The following is a 19,238-nucleotide window of genomic DNA, read 5'->3' on the forward strand; positions in this document are numbered from 1 at the left end:
TCTACTTTACTAGTGTATCCATCAAACTATCGAATGTCACTCGTATATTCACTGAAATTCTGTTATCCGAACATACGGGCATTTTTAAAATCAGTTTTCTCCCTTTCTTAGTAACGCCGATTTCCGTTGATAAGGCGGTGAAACATTGTTAGTATGGTTATCGTGTTAATAAAATTTCATCGTGAATTAATGTGTATTTTTTTTTCGTGTACTTGTTGTGATGTAGGTTTGTTAAAATCGTAACTTGAAAAGCTGAAATAATTATTAATCTTTAACACTAAAAATGCAGCTAGCCTACAAATTTCCGCTTTAAAATTCAATTCTTTCACTCTCTTGTATATATAATTAATTCATAATCTGCAGAAAAATTAATTAAAACCATTCTTATTATTTCATTCATTTTTCTTTCTTTCTACTGTAGTAGAACCGAGACGACTTACTGAGTGAGAATACAATATCACATCTTTGCAATCTTTGCCTTGTTTAATTTTCCTTAATCAAGGTCATGTGCAAATTAAGTTAGGTAATAAAAATGTCGACATCAAAGAAACGTTGAGAAAGGTAAATATTAACCTGGTCATCTGGCCATGGTTGATTTTTGGTATCCAGCCGGGTTATTAGGTACGTGTGAAGTTAAGGATGACAGTGGTAATTAAGAATACTAGAATTTCTTCTAAACTTTAACAACAAAATGTTGATGTTATGATGTTAATTCAGAAACGCGAACGAAGACATTACTTATTAAAGGTGTATGAATATTCATTGATTGAGATGATAAACATTTGAAGACTTTAAAAAAAAAAAAAACGCACGTTAAAACATTAACCCACAGAAAAACTTATTTTTGAATATAATTTGGTTACTGTCGAAAGGAATACACATAACACTCAAACGGAGAAAGAAGATAATTTTTCTCATGGGTTGGTGATTTTTTTTATTATAAAATCATTCTACATGGCATATATATCATATACATCTTATTATTTATTTTACTTGTATATCTACATAATGTATATGCATGTCGCGAGCAGAAGCAAACTACCCGGCACCGTTTTCTTCATTGCTTATAGCATCTCAAAGAGTTAAAAATGGGGAAATGCAAGATGATTGTGAAGTAAAAAAATCAACTTCGCATCACCAGATCTAGCAGTACAAAGTGTGAAATTGGTGTTGAATCGCGATGTATAGTGAAGGAACAAAGAAAATAAATATAAAGCAACTTTTCCTGTGTCACCTATGCCTGTAACAGCATCCATTTCTTCATTGCAATGGGCATCTGAACGAAATATGAGCTTACTATACTGTTCTTGGTTTTTTGGTTGTCAGTAAATTTTTATTTTTTCTATGCGTAATTTGAAGATAACTGTAAAGTTTATTTTAAGCTTGGCTTACAAACAAAAGTGTTTAGTTTCAAGTTACCTTATAAGCGACGTGTAAAACAATCACACCTCTTGCATTTTCATAATCAGCTATTCGTGACATTGACAATATGTACCTTTCAAGAATTATCCATAACAATGTAGAATTCTTACTTCAACCCTTCATGACAGTCATGTTCTGGAGGTTAATAGAATTAATGACGCCAGCAAACAAGTTTATCCCCGCCACATTATGTGTGTGTATAGAGTCCAAATTAGGAGCCTGTATTCAGCCGATGGTTGTTGCTGTATATCATATTTGTTTTTCGTTTCTTGTTTTGTTCTTATATCAGGTCGTTAGTTTTCTCGTTTGATTTTATTTTTTACATTTTTCATTTTGGGGCCTTTTATAGCTTACTATGCGTTATGGATTTTTCTCATTGTTATAGGCCGTACGATGGCCTATAGTTGTTAACTTTAAGTAATTTGGTCTCTAGTAGATAGTTGTCTAATTGGCAATCAGTAATGTTCAAGTTTTACATGTAATAAGTTAAAGCCCTTTCTACATAAGAAAATGCCTGTACCAAGTCAGGAATATGACAGTTGTTATCCATTCGTTTGATATGTTTGGGCTTATGATTTTGCCATTTGATTAGGGACTTTCTTTTTTTAATTTTCCTCGGAGTTCAGTATTTAAATGTGATTTTACTTTCGTGAGATCATCCCTATTCAATAGTACCGCATATCACTTTCAATGTAACCAACTCCTGCAGTTTGAGAATTTATTGTACATGTTGACTTTGCAATTGTTTGTGCCTCTGAACTCATAATTGTGGCACATAAGTAGTACTGATGCATTTTGATCTTGAGAGAAGCTAGATACATCACGTAAGACAAGTATCTTATTTTTAGCGTGTTTAACATGCAGAGAGTTCTATTTCAGTCAGTGTGTGCTGGTACGTGAAAATTCTTGTTTTCCAACGTTACTGTTTATAGCCGGTCAGTAATGGTGGCGTTGCATCAATTTTTCTACAATTTCTGTATCAAATTAATTAATCGGTCAAAATATGACACTTTATTGAAAATTCATTACAAGTAAATGTTTTTAAAGGTTCACTCTAAATGTACAATAAATATACAAGTAATTGTATAAACGGCTTGCCTTGTACACAGACTACCCGGAATTTGAAAGATATGTAATTACCAAAGTTTCGAAATATTTATAAAATGACATATAATACTATATAAAATATAAAGTTTATTTTAATCTGGGACATCATATGGTTAGAGTAACAGTCCCAGGTTTTGATAAAATTTAAATCAGATTAATTCAATTTTCGATAAATATAAAAATATACATATGCATCGACTTCATCAGTGCTTCATTCATAAACGTAAGTAAAAATTATTAATCAAAATTAAAATAGTTAATTCAGATTGACAATTGACAAAGATAAAAGATTTTTTTTTTTTATCTTTTTCGCACCTTGTCACCTGATAACAAATGTTTATTACCAATTAACAGGCTCTATTATTTCAAATACCCCTCGGATATAGGATGATCAGCGTATCGATGGAAAAGCGTCACCTACAGTGATGCCCGGATGCTGTATCTAAGTGCTGCTACGTCACGCCGGATAACAGAATAATGATCAATAATCCAAATAATGTGATTGCAAATCGTGACTTTTTATAGCACTAGATATAATTCTTTCTCTATAAAGTATTATTTGGCCTGTATTGCTGAGCTCAACGTAATACCCTAAAGTAGGATTTGTAATGGAATGTATATATAGACTATAATAGTGCATTGACTTGACATATCAAAGATATAAGGATGAGGCTTAGAAACGGGGAAATGCGAGGCTGTGAGGATATTTTTAATTGTTTTTAATGTGTTAATGTTATTATTTGATTGAAATATTGGGAACTTCTCCTTTTTTAAAAAGGCCTCATATCATGCAGGTGGATAAATGAAATGAATGAAACGGACATTACCTGTTAAAACAGTAATCGATGATGAACAGTTGTTTGGGAATCAATAAGCTAAAACATAATGATATGCATGTAACCAAAACATATTAACGAGTGAAATATTTGTTTTTCTTCTTCTATAAATTGCAAAAGAAATAAGTTAAGTCGTTGTATACATTGAAAACAAGAACAGGTTGAATAGGTTGTATGAATAATTAATTATGAATTCAGCAATTTCTATTTAAATATTCATGAGAAAAAGTGATATCATGGTCAGTGACTGTATATGACATAGAAATATACGGTCAACGCATTTTAACCGCTCAAATAAAACGAGTGCAGTATAAATGAAGATATAACTACCTTGATCTGTGTTTAGACTTGATTCGTCGTTTTAAGGTTTTTCTCCACCGCTTCGGTCTGATGCATACGAGAAAGAGGCTGAGCATGGTTCAAAATGACGTAGGTGTCTCCTCTTCCGTTTGAGACCTCTCTAGACTACCAGTGTCGCAAGGTCTCTCGGGTCTTTACCAGTACTAGTGTTATAGGTTTGGGAAACTCATAGTTCATAGTTCGGAAGAAATGACTATTAAATTGGTACAGAAATTCTTGTCAGTTTCAAAATATCAAGGGAATATAAATATGGTCACTTGGTCTTCTCCCGACCGGCAGTAAAACGCTTGCCGAATTGGGGCGTCCGTTTGGCTGTGCGGGATGTATTAAGTTTGCAGTCACGTCCGGTCAGAAGGGGGACGTTAAATCCGATGCCTCGTGTAAAGAGAGTGCCACGCTCTTTGCACGTTAAGAACCCTTGCGACAACTCTTTGAGGGGTCCGTAGGTGGCCTGTTGCAAGGCAAAATTTGTCCCTATCCAATATACCCTCCTTTTCCAGTGGCAGTCCAAATTTCCCCGACCATCATCCTAGATGGCCTCTATTACAACAACCTACCTATTGTATTTATTGTTAACTTGTTCTCGTCCTGAATATGCATGAAATATTTGCCACTGGACGTTAAGCAACCAACAATCAATCAATCAAAATATCAATGAAGTTGTGTAAAAGTCTTAAAAGGACTGTATGTAAACTATTGTAAATCACCTCGCACTCTCATGACTGAACTATACTATACTACAACAGATTGTTAAATCTACTGGCAAATTCAATGTAGAGTTTGGTTTGATGCAATTGGGTCATTTTTTAGCTGTCGTCCGGCGTTAACTTTTACAAAAATCTTCTTCTCTGAAACTACTAGGCCAAATTTTCAATGATCATTGGGGTATATCGTTTGAAAAATGTGTCCGGTGACCCGGTCAACCAACCAAGATGGCCGCCATGGCTAAAAATAGAACATCGGGGTAAAATGCGGTTTTTGGCATAGAACTCAAAAACCGAAGCATTTAGAACAAATCTGACTCGGGGATAAATTGTTAATCAGGTCAACATCTATCTGCCCTGACATTTTCAGATGAATCGGACAAACCGTTGTTGGGTTGCTGCCCCTGAATTGGTAATTTTATGGAAATTTTACTGTTTTTGGTTATCTTTAATACTATTATGGAAAGAGATAACCTGTAAACAGCAATAATGTTCAACAAAGTAAGATTTATAAATAAGTCAACAGGACCAAAATGGTCAGTTGAACCCTGTAGGAATTATTGCCCTTTATAGTCATTTTTTTTACCCTTTTTAGCTCACCTGGCTTTTCTTATCACTTGGCGTCCGTCGTCGTCGACGTCGTCGTCGTCGTCTGTCGTCGTTAACAATTTTTCAAACATCTTCTCCTCTGAAACTACTGAATGGATTTGAATGAAACTTAGCATGATTGTTCCTTAGAGTATCCTGCACAAAGTGTGCGCTTCGATTTTTGATCCGTCAAAAAACATGGCCGCCGTTACCTAAAATAGAACATAGGGGTCAAATGCAGTTTTTGGCTTATATCTCGAAAACGAAAGCATTAAGAGCAAATCTGACACGGGGTAAAAATGTTCATTAGGTCATTAGCCCTGAAATTTTCAGATGAATCAAACAAACCATTGTTGGGTTGCTGCCACTTAATTGGTAATTTTAAGGAAATTTTGCAGTTTTTGGTCATTATCTTGAATATTATTATAGATAAAGATAAACTGTAAACAGCAAAAATGATCAGCAAAGTAAGATCTACAAATAAGTTAATAAGACCAAAATTGTCAATTGACCCCTTAAGGGGTTATTGTCCTTTAATGGCAATTTTTCACAATTTGTTCATCATATTTGCTAACTTTAAAAAATCTTCTCCTCTGAAACTACTGAATGGATTTGAATGAAACTTAGCATGATTGTTCCTTAGAGTATCCTGCACAAAGTGTGCGCTTCGATTTTTGATCCGTCAAAAAACATGGCCGCCGTTACCTAAAATAGAACATAGGGGTCAAATGCAGTTTTTGGCTTATATCTCGAAAACGAAAGCATTTAGAGCAAATCTGACACGGGGTAAAAATGTTCATTAGGTCATTAGCCCTGAAATTTTCAGATGAATCAAACAAACCATTGTTGGGTTGCTGCCACTTAATTGGTAATTTTAAGGAAATTTTGCAGTTTTTGGTCATTATCTTGAATATTATTATAGATAAAGATAAACTGTAAACAGCAAAAATGATCAGCAAAGTAAGATCTACAAATAAGTTAATATGACCAAAATTGTCAATTGACCCCTTAAGGGGTTATTGTCCTTTAATGGCAATTTTTCACAATTTGTTCATCATATTTGCTAACTTTAAAAAATCTTCTCCTCTGAAACTACTGAATGGATTTGAATGAAACTTAGCATGATTGTTCCTTAGAGTATCCTGCACAAAGTGTGCGCTTCGATTTTTGATCCGTCAAAAAACATGGCCGCCGTTACCTAAAATAGAACATAGGGGTCAAATGCAGTTTTTGGCTTATATCTCGAAAACGAAAGCATTTAGAGCAAATCTGACATGGGGTAAAAATGTTCATTAGGTCAAGATCTATCAGCCCTGAAATTTTCAGATGAATCAAACAAACCATTGTTGGGTTGCTGCCACTTAATTGGTAATTTTAAGGAAATTTTGCAGTTTTTGGTCATTATCTTGAATATTATTATAGATAAAGATAAACTGTAAACAGCAAAAATGATCAGCAAAGTATCTACAAATTAGTTAATATGACCAAAATTGTCAATTGACCCCTTAAGGGGTTATTGTCCTTTAATGGCAATTTTTCACAATTTGTTCATCATATTTGCTAACTTTAAAAAATCTTCTCCTCTGAAACTACTGAATGGATTTAAATGAAACTTAGCATGATTGTTCTTTAGATTATCCTGCACAAAGTGTTTGCTTAGATTTTTGATCCGTCAAAAAACATGGCCACCGTTACTTAAAATAGAACATAGGGGTCAAATGCAGTTTTTGGCTTATATCTCAAAAACGAAAGCATTTAGAGCAAATCTGACATGGGGTAAAAATGTTCATTAGGTCAAGATCTATCAGCCCTGAAATTTTCAGATGAATCAAACAAACCATTGTTGGGTTGCTGCCACTTAATTGGTAATTTTAAGGAAATTTTGCAGTTTTTGGTCATTATCTTGAATATTATTATAGATAACGATAAACTGTAAACAGCAAAAATGATCAGCAAAGTAAGATCTACAAATAAGTCAATTTGACCAAAATTGTCAATTGACCTCTTAAGGAGTTATTGCCCTTTAAAAACTTTTTTCACAATTTGTTCATCATGTTGACTTACTTTAAAAAATCTTCTCCTTTGAAACTGCTGTATCAATTTCAGCCAAACTTAGGCTAAATGAGTTTCAGAGTATCTAGTATAAATTTTATATTTCATTTCCTTGTATGTCAAGAAACATAGCTCCTATGGCTAAAATAGAACATAGGAGAAATTGATTTTTTTTTTTGGCTTTTGAAGAGAATAGGACGATTTCAAGAACATTTAAATAAATTGAAAAGCCAAAATAATCATTGATGAGAGATTAAACCAAAAAAATTCAGGTGAGCGATTCAGGCTCTTGAGAGCCTCTTGTTCTTAAATCTTAAAAATCTTTCAAAAAAATATTCTCCTCTGAAACTACTGGTAACTACTGTAATAAAATCAACGGTACCAATTTTCAAGATTCGTATATTTATTCTTTTTCGTGATTAAAAAAAAAAGAAGTTCAAAGAGTGAAAAGTTCACGGATGTCGGACCCCAAATTTAGTACATTCGATACGAAATCTTTTTATCATATATCCAAAAAGAAAAGAAAAATATCTAAATATGTACAAATCGACAAAAAAAGTAATTCAACAATATCAATAATGAACACTTTCGAAAAGTCAACTTTTTTGAAGTAACTTTCTAAATTGTGTTTGAAACTTTTTAAAATGCATTTATTTAATAATTTGAGTTTTTTTGTTCTTTTAATGATTTTAAACAATAAACTTTTCAAGTATCCAAATAATTGTTTTGTACTTTACTTTGTAATGTTTTCCACTAAAAACGTAGCATTAAAAGAGGGACGAAAGATACCAAAGGGACAGTCACACTCATAATTCTAAAACAAACTGACAACGCCATGGCTAAAAATGAAAATGACAAACAGAAAAACAATAGTACACATAACACAACACAGAAAACTAAAAAATAAACAACACGAACCCCACCAAAAACTAGGGGTGATCTCAGGTGCTCCGGAAGGGAAAGCAGATATTTACCGGAATGCCATGCGATAACGTTACGGAAAGGCATGTGATAACAATCGAAGCATGTGATAAAAACTTTTCATATCAGCCCGCTTAGCACCAACTAAAAAAATAAGGAACTTGCGTTAATTTAATGCTATAATCAGACAGTTAGAATCATATGTTATTTAGTCAAAGTATATGATAATACAATTTATTACATTAAAGAGGTCCCATCATTGTGAAAACTTTTTTCATGATTTTTCGTTCAAGTTAAACATTTTTTTATTTTCATCTTGTGTATCAAAAACTATTTTCATATATATACAAAATTTGTAATCATCAAGTAATCATATGAATGTAATCTTAAAGTAATATAAAAGAAATCATGATTACACCTGTTTTTTGCAATGTAATCAATTACATTAGGATTTCTTGTAATCAGAAATGGCATGATTACTGATTACATAGGATTACACTGCAAACTGTAATCGATTACAGCTGATTACAATAACTGAATATCTTTTCAGCTCCATTGAAAATGTATAGTATTAGAATAAAGATAATCTAAATTTTCAATTCAATGATACATGATTCATAAATTTACTTTTCTATGCACAAGTATTTAATATTGATTTGAATTTTGCAAAATATATAAGATACTTTTTTCAGTATTAAGTTTATCAAGTTATTTACGTACTATTGTCTTTAATTATGTATTGGTATTATCCTTTTCTGGAATGGTAGTGTGCCTCTAAATGGCTAAATTTCGAATATAGATTGCAGGAAACAGTATTATATGTCTCTGTTTCTATGCATTTTTCATTAGCTGTAGCCTTTTTCACAAAAAAAATCATCAGTGATTTCAAAGAATGTGTAAGATCTATAAAATAGACAAAACTCGCACCACCAGTTTCCATCCTCAAGGTGGAGGTGTCCAATAGGAATTTGGAAGACATGTTGTCCAAAGTTATCTCCTGAGATCAAAAACGCTGGGATGAATGTCTTTCCCTGACTATGTTAGCCTATAGATCCTCTGTTCATAAAAGTACTAAACATACTCCAAATTTAATGATGCATGGACGAGAGGCGCAGCTCCCGATTGACTTATTATACGGTCCATCACCGGATGAAGCAGAACGAGTTGAACATCATGGTTACGACGACAGAGTACAGCAAAGCCTTTGGAAGATTCACTTAAAGGCTAGAGACAAAATACTGTAGCTAGCACGAGGCAGAAAACGCACTATGATCTTCATATCTTTAAAAAATAGATACACGGTGGGCCCACCAGTTTGGCTCAATATCAAAATTAGAAAGAAAGGACTAAGTCCTAAGTTGAAAGACCGATGGGAGGTATAAAAAGAAGATATGGGTCCCTATTTAAAAATAGGGGTATTATCAGGTTTAGTGTATATTGTACAGAAGGGGGCCGGAGCCAAAATTAAAGTAGTACATCACGACCGGTTCAAAACCGTTCCAGGGTGAATTCACCAGCTGGTTATAGATATCTCTTGAAACAGTTAGTTGAAATTCAGGACTTTTTCCCCAAGTCATATGAAGGCTTATTATCCAGGACATAGCTTACTATTTGTTGTGTATAAAAAAGATGTGGTATGATTGCCAACAATGAGACAACTAGCCACAAAAGACCAAAATGACACAAACATTAACAACTATAGGTCACCGTACGGCTTTCAACAATGAGCAAAGCCCATACCGCATAGTCAGCTATAAAAGGCCCCGATAAGACAATGTAAAACAATTCAAACGAAAAAAAAAAACTAACGGCCTTATTAAAGTAAAAAAATGAACAAAAAACAAATATGGAACACAAACAAACGACAACCACTGAATTACAGGCTCCTGACTTGGGACAGGCACATACATAAATAATATGGCGGGGTTAAACCTGTTAGCGGGATCCCAACCCTCCCCTAACCTGGGACAGTGGTATAACAGTATGCATGTATATATATATATATATAAACGGATACACTTCCGGGTTCAAATGTTTGTGTTAAAATAGCTGGAATTGGTTTTGTAGCGCGTCTTGTCTTATTATGTAAGTCTGTGTTGTTGCTTGGCAGTGGCATGAACTTCCGATTTGCAATAAAAAGGTGCAGCTCCCCATGATTTTTATGTGTCTAATTCTTAATAGGATATACATTTTATTTATTGCAGATTAATATGCTGCGAGCTCAGGTGCCATTTACTGTCTACCAGAGCCCAAAGTGTCCTGTGAGTTTTCCAACCGCTGCCCGGTTACTAACGCATGAGAAGCAGGTTCATGAACCACAAGATGTATGCCCGTTTGCTGGATGTGATGTGTCGTTCCCCAGACAAAAGCCAGACCGAATGCACCGCCACATCCAGCGTGTGCATCCTGTGTTGAGGAGAGGGTCACCCGCAGGACAGTCGCCAGTCAGTGCCGGTAGAACGAGGAGACCCCGTCCATCAGAATGTCCTGTGATGAAATCAGAGATTGGGGAGGCACTACCAAACATTGATTACTGGGCAGTACCTGTGCCAGATGAAACACTGACTGAGCAGGAGGAATCTTTGTTCAGTCGTCCCTCAAGGAAGGTGCTGATAACAGATGGGTTGCCGGAGAACGTTTCAGACTGGGAAGAGCTAGATATCGAGTTGATGGAGATGCAGGGATCGCCCGGCAGGTCTTTATTAGATGTTGTATTATCAGCGGCTGGATTGAGCGATGTGTCCGGCGTGTGTACTTCAAATACTCCAGGTGTGTCCACTGGAAATTGTTTGGTTCCTGTCACGTCTCCCGTCCTGTTAATTTCTGGGTCTGTTCCTGAAGTGTCTACTGTATCGTTCGTCATGTCAACTGTTCCGTTCCTGTCATGTCGTTCGTTCCGTCAAGGTCCTGTTCCGTTCATGTCATGTCTACTGTACCGTCAAGTTCCTGTTCAATTCCTATCATGTCTTTCGTTCCTACTCCGTTCGTGTCATGTCTACTATACCGTCCACTATTCCGTTTCCCCTCATGTCTTCCTCTTCAGATTTCCTTGCCGCCCGGATTCGGACTTTCCCAGGAGCCCCACAAGCGAGACAGAGGAGGACTTTGTTCCCACTCAGATAATCCCGGCTGCAAGACCTGTTGAACGAACTACATATGATTTCGAGATGCAGGATCTGAGGTTTTTCTTTGCGGGAGCACCATCCTCTTATGTCAACTCCTGTCCCGCTCTCCGAGATATTAGGAACATGGCCAAAATGTCTTCTAAACGTACTCGTCGTTTTGTTCCGGTAGGGTTTGCTTGTATGCAGAAGTTAGAGAGAGACACCCTACCGGACGGAAATGTATACGAATTGACTTCGACCTAAGTTACTGATCCTAATTATAAGGAGATCAATACCACAGATACCCAAATCTGTAGTATTGGTGTTGGTTGTAGACCCAGTCTATCGTTCGATTAAACATGGGTAAGATATCTGAAATTGATATGCTATTATAAATTGTATTTTATGCTTTAAAAGTTTAAAATTTGAAATAGTTACATGTTTTTCTGTTATAGAAATGTCATAGTTGTAGAATCAACTGTATAAAAAAAATTTAAATGTAATAATGCAAGTGCTTATTATATTTGATTTGTATACTGGGTTTATAATTACATTAGTAACTTTATATAACATCAAGATCTCAACAACTATCCAGATGAAGAAGATACTTAGTGGACACTCTAGTAGTGATATGCTTATCGCAAAATCACTTAAAGAACTTATATACATTTATAATATCTATTTTAAATTGTATAACTTAAGTTTAAAAAAGGGGGGGATTAATAAAGAAAATTGTAGTTTAAATGTATTATATGGGTGGATATAATTAATAGTGGAAACTATTACAAATTCAAAATAGGTCAATTAGTATTATTTTATTATCTCTTAAAATTGTCATAATGTTATTTACTATGTATATGTATAACAAAGTTTATCTATGTGATATGAAGTAGTGACAGCAACCGTATTTGTTTGTATATAACCCACGGTCGGGCCGAGCACTTTTTATAAGGAGGGGGTAATGTGACGATTTTAGAAAACAGATGTGCGTAAATTTTTATTAATATTGTTCACTTGTTTGGGAAGTATTATTACCAAACCTTGTAAAAACGTTATGAATTATGGAGATTACATGTTTTAATTTAATTAGGTTGACATTATTTGTCTATATCTCTACCACGACTGCACTTAGTATTATTATATATAGCAAAGAGTGTGTATATCTTATGTCATAATTACCCTTGTATTGTATAAATGTTTTTATATTGTAAGTTCCTGGATAACAGAAAGCATGGTTTTATGACCGGTAGCTTGTAATAAAATGTACGTTACTTTCACTTTGGCTTTAACCGGAAGTCACGTATTGTGATAAAAATAGTGGAAAGGCTGAGAAATAATATAATTTGTAGACTGTCTTGTCCATATTTTTTTTAATTTTTTTTAATATAGAGATATATGTTAGAGCATTTTATGTAAGATTTATGTAGAATAGAGTTTTATTCGGATTATTGTAATATCGTCTTATGAACTATTTTTGCACCGACTTTGCGCACCTTTTCCCAGTAATAGGGCTGGTATGACGTCGTGTTTCTAAGACGTTAAGTGCAAAGATATATGCCTCAGAAGGAAGTTTCCTTATTACGTCATTGATTTCCCTCCCATATCTGGAATTTCTCTCACGCGAAATAGCAACACTAGCGTAAGATGGATAGTATTTTACGTCAGTTTCAGCTTGTCCCTAGTTCGGATAGCAGTAAAATAAACTTCGTCTTATAACTTTCAAGGTACAGTTTTTCTAAAGCAGCATTTTAAGTTCCTGTTTATTGCATTTTATATGCAATATAACTATTTATGCAGTTCATATATAATTGTTCCAGTTTCTAGTTTAAACGGAGGCATAATTTACTAGCGTTCTTGTTTTCTAAAGATTCTAAGTCTTGAGAATAAAGTCTTGTAATACATTTTAACTTTAAATAAAAAAAAAAAGGAATAGTTAGGGTGGCTGTTCATATATCTTTCAATAATATAAAAAGAAAGTTACGAAAATAGTGACGTGTTTATTTGTGTAGTATTTTACATGTATTGATATGGAGAGTTGCTGATATAATCTGTTTCCTGAATGTTGATTTTTAGAGTAACTGTTTTAGAGTATTATTATCCGTTTGTCTAGTCTATACGGGCTATTGTTAATTGTTGATTGTTGTTTTAAGAGATTTATTGCTGTTAATCCATGGTCCAGTTGTTTTTAATATTATGTCTGGTTAATAAAGTTATACACTAGAAACGATTTTGTTTTTCCATTCAGAACATAAAACTGAGCTGATAATTGATAACATTACATATAAAAAGCCGATCCGACTTACACACACACATATAAAGAAACTTGTACAATTCTTTGAAAACTACTGTTTATATTCGTTATATATTCTTATAACCTAAGAACACAAACAGTATCAAGGTCCATATAGAGAATGACTACAGTGTAAAGGTTAATTATTCTCAATAGAACAAATACTTGCATACTAATATTACAGTTTTCCCTTAAACCGACGTTATTACATGTTTGAAATTTGTCTATATTGCCTATCACAAGACAAGAAAAAACCTAATCAATAATGAGTGCAAACAATTATTACCGAATGCACATGTTACAGGCATACTGGTAACACTACTCATAAATGAGTGCAAAAAATTAAATACTTACCCACACTGTAAGTCGTCAGGAATATCAGAAGATTGATTGATTGATTGATTGCTTAACGTCCAGTGGCAAATATTTCATGCATATTCAGGACGAGAACAAGTTCACAATAACAAGTTCACAATAAATACAAAAGGTAGGTTGATATGATAGAAGTCATCTGGGATGATGGTTGGGGAAATTTAGACTGCCACTGGGAAATGAGGGTAACTTGGATAGGGACAGAAATTTTGCCTTGCAAAAGGCCACCTACGGACCCCTCAAAAGAGTTGTTGCAAGGGTTCTTAACGTGCAAAGAGCGTGGCATTCTCTTTACACGAGGCATCGGATTTAACGTCCCCCTTCTGACCGGACGTGACTGCGAACTTGATACATCCCGCACAGCCAAAACGGACGCCCCATTTCGGCAAGCGTTTTACTGCCGGTGCACATGTTGCAGGCATACTGGTAACACTACTCATAAATGAGTGCAAAAAATTAAAAACTTACTCACACTGTAAGTCGTCAGGAATATCAGAAGATGGATCAAAACAAAAATTAAATAATTTTATAGAAAATCCACAGCCTTTATCCTAGTCTCGATCATCCAGCCGCTTTATTTTTCAAAGTAGAGCGTCTGGATGACAAGTGATATAAAAATGGTAATTTATGACATTCGGAATAGTATCGGCTTTTTTAGCTTGTTGTCAAAGATAATGTCCAAGACGAATAACCAAGAAGTTGGTTATTGACTTCGGAAGAAATGACATTACGATAATATTATTGAAAAGCCCGAGTGTACCGATTGTTTAAAGCTATTTATATATTTTTGTGACGACATACAATTCATGGAAAACACCATACAGCATGGCTTACATGGACATGGAGGCGAAGTAAAAACCAGCACATCCAACCTTGGTAAGATGTTATAACAACACACACTGTAACATAAATTGCAAGTAGTAGTTATATTCTTTCATGCATGTCCGTGTAACGAAAACGAGTTTATAATTATACAATAAATGTCAGTTGTAACGTTATGTTGACTGGGACCACTCGATCAGTCGTATACGTTATAAATACATTTTGGGTTGATGTGTACTAGTATCGTTAACTTTATAAATACTTGATGGAAAACTGCTTAAACGCCGAAATATCACCTTCATCCAAGATATGTTTGTTGTATCTATCTAAATCTTGATATGTGTAAAAAAAAAGGGGGGGGGGGGGGGGGGGTAGGAGAGATACACAATGATGTACACTTTCAAAGAAAAACAAACAAAGTGTATCTAGGAGATGCTAGAAGATTTTATACTAAATGGTCAAAATGATTTGTACATTCAATCTTCTGCAAAACAAAAGACAGTTAAACAATCTATTCAGCATCAATGAAAAGAGGTGTAAATGAGGCAGCAACCAGTGAATCCAATGCCATAAAATACCAAAAGTAGTCTAGATATCGTCATGATTAACAGTTTATCATGTAGACTAAAACAAAAAGTGAAGATAAAATTGCCAAAAGCTCAATATTACACAAATAAGGAGAATCGATGTGGTGTGAATACCAATGTGAACTATCCACTCAAGTTCAAATCAATTGGATGTGAGTAATTATAGGCAACTGTATGGCCTTCAAAAATTAGAAAAATCCATGCATGATTTGGATAGACAAAAATAAACAGGGAATGTGTCAAAGAGACACTGGGAAACCCGAGAAAAAAGCAGTAAACAGTTCGATGCCACCAATGGGTCGGGTCTTCAACGCAGCAATACAATCTTGCACCCTGATGCGGGATTCAGCTCGCCCCAGGACAATAATTTATACAATATATTTCTATGATGGCTTTTTTAAACAATTTTTTCCCCATATATATATGCTATGCTGGTGACTAAAAATTAATATGATTTTAATATTTACTTTCTTTTGTAGACAAACCAATGATGATTTATGGACACAGATTTTATGTGTAAAATGTGAAGAATTAAAAAACATGTAATATTCAGGATTTTCATTGTATCATAACCATGCTTCAATTTTATAAGAACAAAGTTCAAACCGAAAGATTTTTTTTAATTACTGAAGCATCAATCACATTACCAAACATGTTAGGTAAACATTATTTTGACAGCCGCCACAAATCGAAAAAAATACACAGACGTATATTGATTAAATGAAACAAATATCAAGAAACACATTGTTGTCAGACATGGTAGGGAAATTAGATTTGTATTAACAAATTAAAAATCATATGAACAATTAAAGAGTTAGTTTTTACGGTTGAATTGTATCTCATTTTCATGTGGGGTCTTTTTATAGTTGAATATATGATACGGAGTTTTCTTGATATTGAAGGTCATGCCGTGATCACATTTGCGTATATCCATGTCATTTGAACTCTGCTGGGTTGTTGCCTCGTTAGAAATCATGCCAATTTCCTTATTTTTATTTAAAAGGTTTACGTGAGAAGTTTTTGTTCTTGTGAATCTATCCTTTATTGCATGCTAATACATGATTGATATTATAAGAGTTGGAGAATTAGAATACACTTTTGAGTTAATTTTTTTTTACAAGTTACTATGCAGTATGAGATAAATCCCATTCCATCTTTTCCATGTACATGATTCAAACATGCATTCAAAGAGTATTGGGTTTCATGACTGACTGTTTAAGTTCTATATTTCTCCATGGACACGGGCTATGCTTGCAAAGTGGTTTTGTGTGAAGGTTGGTTCCTACATATTTTCTTCCTTAAAGGATTAGGCGATTATTGGTGAAACAGCTAAGAAACATTCAGACTATTCTGTCGTTTGCAGTTTAAAGATCAGTTACTTTTGTAAATAAAAATTGAGTTGGCTTATTGTGTGATTTCGCTGATCTGCCAGTTATACCTGTTAAGGAAGTTTTTCTACATACGCAATCTTATAGTATTTTTATGAGATGTTTTTCTTTACATAGATGTAACTTGATGTGTGCTTTTTGGTAAGGTGAGTGCATCAGATTTATAAAAAAGGACATCATAAGGGACGACATCAAAAGTTCAATGAAGGATACAAAACTTAATTCACATAGTTTTGTCACTGACCCCCCTAACCCCCTCTTAACTTTATTTGGGAAAAATTGATTGACCCATATGGATTTATGTGAAAATCAATGTCGGATAGCCAAATCTTGCAGCAGTTCAACCCCCACCCCCAAACTATTTGAATTAAGTTTTTTTTTATCTTACATTGATCTTTTGATGTCGTCCCTAAGTTATTACAGGAATTTACAGAAATGAGAATAATGAGACAAAACAAGCAAAAATGGATAAAAAATAAAGAATAGAGACTAACGGTGACACAATATACTGATGGTTCGTTGCTTAACGTCCAGTGACAAATATTTCATGCATGTTTAGGACGATGTAATAAAATACAAAGAGAGAATAATGGTATTTTATAGTATGAAGATAAGGGAATAAAGTGGACAGGTGTGCAATAAAATAAAATAGTTTAATCTTTGGTTACTTTTTTATCGGCTTGTGGTAAATAATGGTAATGTTCGTGATGAAAAAGAAATTAACAATAATTATATAAAGGAGGTAATACACGGGTTGAAGAAATTATGACTCACTAAAAAATAAGGGTATATTCTTTTGAAGAAGAAATATAGGTTAAGTATAACGGTCAACCTACGGATCCCTTTTGAAGTGTACAGAGAGCGTGGTATCCTCTATACACGCACAGTGGCGGATCCAGAACTTGTTATTAGAGAGGGGAACTGCACACACTCTTGCTACAGTGTTTCCCTACATAATCAACCACATTTTTCCTACGAAAAAAATTGGGTGGATCCGCCTATGACGAGTGCTATAATATTCAGTTACACAGGGCCGTAACTAGGCCTCAGAATAAATCGAGGAGGGCGTTTGGGTGAGGGCGTTTGGGTGCCGCCGTCTGCGGTACCCAGGTAATGGGGAAACCAGCCTGAGGGGTGACACAACCAGCCAAAAACTAAAAAAGTAGTTCATGATCAAGTCGAAGATAAAAACCATGACAAGAAAAGAGTAAAACTTATATAAAGTACTTTTAATAAAAAAAAATATCTGAATATATTTAAGCACGGCCAATTAAAGCTTAATTTTGACTCTTAGATCTTTATTACATGTTTATAAATCACTCAGTTTCAGACACAGGCACATGTCGAAGAAAAAAAATTCCTATGTTACATTTTTGTACCTAAATATATCGCATTTAAGGCCTATGGTTTCAGACAAGAACTCCGAGAACAGGAATACGTGTGAAATGTTTTTTTAAGCAGTTTTATTTATTTGACGTTTTACCACCAGCAAGTTAGTTGGGCAACATAGAGTGAGCTACAAGAATGTCATATACATGTGCATATACTACACTGTTTTCTGCTGTTTTTTTTTTTTAATTATGTTGGGGATAACGGAAGTGCTATTTATAGATATGTTCTATATTTAATTATTTGTTACGCCCCCTATAAATATTTGACCAGTCCGGTTAATCACCCCAGACGCTATATTTAAATATGCGTCTGGGTAATCGAGACTACCTTTATCCTTGTTCTATCATATTTGACAATTTAATAACCGATAGATATAGGATTATTGCATGCAATGGTTTCATAAAAAGAAGTTTATTAATGTAGTTATTGGTTAGAACAAATAAAAATATGGACCAAATCGAGTACACCTTTTAGGGTGCGCTTGATGTACACGGCCTATACGCTTTGTATGTTAGGCATATGCCCTGTACAGGTCGTGTACTTCGTGTACAAAATTTGGTGTATACATTGGACCATATATCACCGATGATACATTGTGTATACTTGGTGTAAACGGCCTATACCCTTTGTACATTGGATATACGTGGTGTACTCGGCCTATACGCTTTGTACATTGGGTATACTTGGTGTACCTGGCCTATACGCTTTGTACGTTAGGCATACGCCCTGTACAGGTCGTATACTTCGTGTTCACAATGTATCATCGGTTGTATATTGTCCAATGTATACACCAAATTTTGTACACGAAGTATACGACCTGTACAGGGCGCATGCCTAACATACAGTGTATAGGCTGTGTACACCAAGTATACCCAATGTACAAAGCGTATAGGCCGTTTACACCAAGTATACACAATGTATCATCGGTTATATATGGTCCAATGTATACACCAAATTTTGTAAACGGCCTATACGCTTTGTACATTGGGTATACGTGGTGTAAACGGCCTATACGCTTTGTACATTTCGTATACTTGGTGTACACGGCCTATACGCTTTGTACGTTATGCATACGCCATATACGTGGCGTATAGGCCGAGTACACCACGTATACCCAATGTACAAAGCGCATAGGCCGTTTACACCAAGTATACACAATGTATCATCGGTTATATATGGTCCAATGTATACACCGAATTTTGTACACCGATGATACATTGTGTACACGAAGTATACGACCTGTACAGGGCGTATGCCTAACGTACAAAGCGTATAGGCCATGTACACCAAGTA

The 19,238-nt window shown here is 34.6% G+C and overlaps 1 long non-coding RNA gene and 1 pseudogene across 1 annotated transcript; one reads left to right on the forward strand and one right to left on the reverse strand.

Annotated features, from left to right (window-relative positions):
• Nucleotides 1–19,238, reverse strand: part of LOC143052019 (uncharacterized) — a 445,702-nt pseudogene that overhangs the window by 116,800 nt on the left and 309,664 nt on the right.
• LOC143050970 (uncharacterized) lies at nt 14,315–15,717 on the forward strand. Its single transcript, XR_012970515.1, has 2 exons — nt 14,315–14,632; nt 15,645–15,717. It is a non-coding gene; the product is annotated as an uncharacterized LOC143050970 (long non-coding RNA).

This window comes from Mytilus galloprovincialis, chromosome 11 (genome assembly GCF_965363235.1).
Source record: "Mytilus galloprovincialis chromosome 11, xbMytGall1.hap1.1, whole genome shotgun sequence".
Taxonomy (NCBI): Eukaryota; Metazoa; Mollusca; class Bivalvia; order Mytilida; family Mytilidae; genus Mytilus; species Mytilus galloprovincialis.